Here is a 6,000-nt window from a genome sequence, read left to right as displayed (position 1 = left end):
AGACCCAGAATTCTGGGTTTTTCCTTCGCGTTTTCCCGAGCTTCAACCTCTCCAAATCACCCTAGACCAATATCTAAACCCCAAAACTCAATTCCAAGCTTCATATGAACAACTTAACAACCTATAGGCACTAGATACAAGATCAAAACATCAACACACCCAAGAATCCACCCCTTGATGCCTATTTTCAGCCACCCAAACCAAAACTCAAACAACTAACTCAAAACTCAACAAAAACAACTTAAGCTCTAGATTTTACCAATCAAAACAGAAATCAAAACTTAGATGAGTCTAAAAAACCTTACCTCAAATGGAGAACCCACACAAAGTCCTTGATCTCCTCCTAGACTCCCACTTCTCCTTCTCTTCTTCTTCTTGCCCTAACCTTCTTTCTCCTTCTCTTTCTTCTCTTCAATTTCTATCAAGCCTCAAGTGGCATAAATGCCCCAAACCGTATACCCCCAAATCCCAGCTGCCATTTATCTATTTCCCAACCAAATGACCATTTTGCCCCTCCTTGCCTATCCTTTCCTACTTAAACCTCAAGGGCACTTAAGTCCTTTCATTCTATTTCATTTCTACCATTTTCTTTCTAAAACTTGTTACTCTCAGCAGTAACTAATGGTTACCCAGGTTACTAAATCTCCAATAACCATTACCCGCTAAACCTCAACTTAACCATAAAATCCCGAGGTACCCCTAGGCTCCTCCCGAGCCGGGTATAGAAATCCCGTTGTGACTCTTGAGTTAACTAGCTCTCTAGGACCGTCTCGGCACGTGCATCACAATAAAACAACCACACCCACGTGGTACAATTCACAGAATAAAATTATCACATATCAATACAGTTATGCCCAACATGGCCAAAATTACAATTATGCCCTTCTAACACGATCCGGGCCTACATGCATACTAGTAAACATAGCCATGCATCTCAGTTAAACAAATAGCCAAATAACATGCTTTAAATCATAATCATGCATTTAATTCATAAAATCACACATAAATCCCAACCTGCCCTCCTGGCACACTAATCAAGGCCCTTAAGCCTTATTAGCGAATTTGGGTCGTTACACTAACTGCCAAGGTAAACCTGACCATGCGAGCGATTGGGAATGCCCCTGCAACAGGGCCGATAGGTATGGAATATGGCCAAGCTAAAGTACCCGAGTCGAGGCCCTATAACGGGGCCAGAGACGCAAAGGATTTGGAGAATTTCATCTTCGACATGGAACATTATTTTAGAGCCGTGCGGGCTGATTCGGAAGATGGAAAGGTCGCCATGGCTACCATGTACTTGTCTGGGGATGCCAAGGTGTGGTGGAGGACCAAGTATGATGACATAGAGAATGGCAGGTGCACCATCACATCTTGGGCAGACCTGAAGAGAGAATTAAAGACGCAATTTTTGCCAGAAAATGTCGCTTATATGGCTCGACGTCAGTTGAGAGAGCTTAAACAAGTTGGGATAGTCTGAGAATATGTGAAGAAGTTTTCGGGACTAATGCTCGACATAAAGGACATGTCCGAAGTAGACAGGCTCTTTTGCTTCCTCGAGGGATTGAAACCATGGGCCAAGCAAGAACTTCAGAGACAGCGTGTGTCTGACCTAGCCACCGCTCAAGCAGCTGCTGAACGCTTAATAGACTACACTCCGGAGAGCAACCTACTGAAAAGGGCTACCCCTCCAACTAGCTCAAGTAGCGCTGGGAGTAAGAAGTCTGGGAAGTCATGGCAGGGCAAGAGTGGGGGAGAGAAGAGGACAGCTGAGTCCAATTCTTCCAGAGGTACAGATGCCGCTGCAGGGAGGAAGCCGCTAGCTTGTTGGCTCTACAAAGGCCCACATAAGTCGGCAGTTTGCCCTTACCGGGGCAAGTTGAATGCCCTCATTGGCCAAGAACAACAGGGCGAAGGAGAAGAGGAAGACGAAGAGTACGCGCACACTGGCGCTATCCGCCTGTTGAATGCTCTCAAGAAACATGGCGAAAAAGGGAAGAAGACCCTGGGAAAGGGGCTAATGCTCGTAGATGCCACCATCAATGGCAAGCCCGCCAAAAGCATGATGATCGATATGGGTGCCACCCACAACTTCATCTCTGAACTCGAAGCAAAGCGACTGGGACTAAATCTGGAGAAAGATGTCGGCCGCATGAAAGCGGTCAAATCCAAGGCCTTGGGCACAACTAGCGTGGCTAAAGGGGTAAAAGTTAGAATCGACACGTGGGAGGGGCAGACTGATTTAGTGGTGGTCCATATGGATGACTTTGATGTAGTCTTGGGAATGGACTTTCTAACCGAGAAAGGTGCCATTCCAATCCCTGCCACTGGGAGCTTGCTCATAATGGGAGAGACTCCTGCAATGGTGCCTACAAAGGTGAAACCACCCCCTGGTGTGAAGCTTCTATCAGCTTTACAGTTCAAGAAGGGTGTGAAGAAGCAGGAGCCCACTTATGTAGCGGTACCCACCGTGTTTGAAGAAGCAGTGGAAGAGATTGTTCCACTAGAAATTACGAGGGTCTTAAATATGTATGGGGATGTGATGCAAGATAAACTCCCCAAATCCTTGCCACCAAAGAGGGGGATTGATCACCAGATAGAGCTGGTGCCGGGAGCAAAACCTCTAACTAAAGCGCCTTACAGAATGGCACCCCCTGAGCTAGAAGAGTTAAGGAGAAAACTAAAAGAGTTATTGGAGGCAGGCTTCATCAGACCATCGAAGGCGCCATTTGGCGCACCAGTGCTATTCCAGAAGAAGCACGATGGGAGCTTGAGACTGTGCATCGACTATAGGGCTCTCAATAAGGTGACAGTTCGCAACACCTACCCCATCCCTATGATCGCTGATTTGTTCGACCAGCTAAGTGGAGCCAAATACTTCACAAAGTTGGACTTGAGATTGGGCTACTATCAGGTGAGGATTGCAGATGGGGATGAACCAAGACAACTTGTGTTACTCGATAGGGAGCATTTGAGTTTCGAGTAATACCGTTTGGGTTGACAAATGCACCTGCTACTTTCTGTACACTGATGAACCAAGTATTCCACGAGTATCTAGATAAGTTCGTGGTGGTGTACTTGGATGATATCGTGGTTTATAGCGCCACGATTGAAGAGCATCAAGAACACTTGGCTCAAGTGTTTCAGAAGTTGAGAGAGAACTAGCTATATGTGAAGCGCGAGAAACGCTCGTTTGCACAGGAGAGCATCAAGTTCTTAGGCCACGTTGTGGAACATGGCCGAATTCGTATGGATCTAGAGAAGGTGAGGGCAATCCAAGAATGGAAAGCCCCCACAAATGTGAAAGAACTCCGCTCCTTCTTGGGCTTAGCCAACTACTATAGACGATTTGTGGACGGCTACTCAAGAAGGGCGACACCCTTGACCGAGCTTCTGAAAAAGGGTGTGACTTGGGCGTGGATTGACAAGTGTGTTGAAGCATTCAGGAGTTTGAAGGAAGCCATGATGAAGGATCCTATTCTTGCCTTGCCAAATGTTAGCAAGCCCTTCGAAGTACAGACAGATGCCTCAGATTATGCTCTGGGAGGGGTACTAGTACAAGAAGACCACCTGATCGCATATGAAAGCCGCAAGCTGTCTGAAGCTGAGAGGCGGTATACTGCCCAGGATAAGGAACTCCTCGCAGTTATCCATTGCTTGCGAGTGTGGAGGCATTACTTGCTGGGGTCAAAGTTCGTGGTGAAGACAGATAATGCAGCGGTTAGTCATTTCCTTACTCAGTCGAAACTGACCCCTAAGCAGGCTTGATGGCAGGAGTTCGTGGCGGAATTCGACTTCCGTTTTGAGCACAGGGCAGGACGCTTGAACCAGGCAGCTGACGCCTTGAGTCGTAAAGCAGAATTGGCAACTCTAAAGATCTTGGCTAGTTTGTCGGCTAGCGTGGTGAACACTCCACTTAAGGAGTGCATAAAAGAAAACCTGGAGAAAGACCCGGTTGTCAGGACCATCCTGAAGCTCGTAAAAGAAGGCAAGACTCGCCATTTCTAGGTGGAGGATGATCTTCTGTGGGCTAAAGGGGGTCGCTTGTATGTTCCGAAAGCTGGAGATTTGCGGAGGACATTACTAAGCAAGTGTCATGACACCTTGTGGGCAGGTCATCCAGGGTGGCAGAGAACCCACGCACTCTTGAAGCAGGGATACTACTGGCCACAAATGCGAGATGATGTAGTGGAGTACACCAAGACCTATCTCGTCTTCCAACAAGACAAGGTCGATAGGAACAAGACACCTGGGTTGTTGGAGCCCTTGCAAGTCCCAAGCCGACCATGGGAGAGCGTGTCGCTTAACTTTATCACCAGTCTTCCGAAGACAGGGGATTTAAGTGCGATCTTGGTGGTCGTGGACAGATTCTCGAAGTATGCAACATTCATCCCAGTGTCGAAGTACTGTTCGGCAGAAGAGACAGGCCGACAATTTTTCAAGCATATTGTCAAATATTGGGGAGTGCCCCAGAACATTGTTAGTGACCGAGATGGAAGATTCACCGGGACCTTTTGGTCCGAACTATTCAGTCTCTTGGGGTCACAACTGAACATATCCTCGAGCTACCATCCACAGACAGATGGGCAGACAGAAAGATTCAACGGGATGTTGGAGGAGTACTTGCGCCACTTTGTCAATGCCAATCAGAAGAATTGGCCGCAACTACTCGATGTAGCTCAATTTTGCTTCAACTCTCAGAAGAGTTCTTCATCGAATAAGAGCCCTTTTGAAGTTGTTAATGGACAGCAACCACTGTTGCCCCACACAGTGGACGAATATCGCAGTCGGAACCCGCGAGCCTTTCACTTCACAAAAGACTGGAAGAAAATGACAGAGATTGCCCGAGCTTATTTAGAAAAAGCATCAAGAAGAATGAAGAAGTGGGAAGATCAGAAGCGCATACCACTCGAGTTCAAAGCATGTGACTTAGTGTTAATCAAGCTGAGGCCCGAACAGTTGAGATTCTGAGGGGACAAAGACATCAAACTCGTTCGCAAGTACGAGGGTCCGGTCTCAATCATCTCAAAAAGTTGGCCTAACTTCCTACAAAGTCGACCTACCAGCATGGATGAAGATACACCCAGTCCTTCACGTCAGCAACTTGAAGCCGTATCATGAAGATCCAGAAAATCCAAAGCGCAACCAGTCAACCAGAGGAGGAGTCATCGTTCAGCCAAGGAGCAAGCGTCAACCTGAAGAAATCTTGGCGGAAAGGACGGTCACCACTGACCGTAAAAAGCATAAAGAGTATCTGGTAAAATGGAAGGGGCTCGCAGATGACGAGATCAGCTGGGAGAGGGAAGAAGACTTGAAGAAGCTCACGCAAAAGATTGAAGATCTACAAGCTACTTCGTCGAGGACGCCGAAGGACTGAGTGGGGGAGAGTGTGGCGTGCTGCCCCTTTGGCACACCCACATGGGGACATTTTGTAAGTGAGCATGCCTTGGTGCTTTGTGTTGTGTGGACGTTCCTAGGAATGACTTGCTTTGTGCTTGCTCATACTTCGTTATTGCCTGTTGCATGTCCGAGATGTGTATGTGGCTAACCACTGAGTTTGTTTGCCTGTAGGTGTGTGTTGTAGGCTGACTTGCTAGCTTGAAGAGTCTGCAAGTGTCGCACGTTCCGTCTAGTTGGAGTACCCAAATAGCCGGCCCGTGACACATGGCACCCTCTAGGGTGCATGTGCTTCCGCTACTAGATTTCCTTGTATAATTTTGTCATTGAGATGTAATATAAACAAAGTGTAAATCCTATAATTGGCATTTTTATAGAAGTGTCTTTTTCTTAAAAGATAAAATTGGTTGAATTAGTTGTTTCCCTTTATTATAATTTTCGGAATTGTTTGGTTTCCTTTATTACAATTTTTGGAAATCCACTTTCCCTTTCTGTGAATTTTGGACAATAATGTGCTTCCTTATTTAGCCTATATTGTCTCATTTTGTTTATAAAGGGAAAAAGTATATTGCAAATATTCGGTACTTACCCAAAGTTGTTTTTGGA

The sequence above is a fragment of the Humulus lupulus genome, chromosome 4 (genome assembly GCF_963169125.1).
Source record: "Humulus lupulus chromosome 4, drHumLupu1.1, whole genome shotgun sequence".
Classification (NCBI taxonomy): domain Eukaryota; kingdom Viridiplantae; phylum Streptophyta; class Magnoliopsida; order Rosales; family Cannabaceae; genus Humulus; species Humulus lupulus.
The sequence above is the reverse complement of the archived record's forward strand: the minus strand, read 5'-3'. Positions refer to the sequence as shown.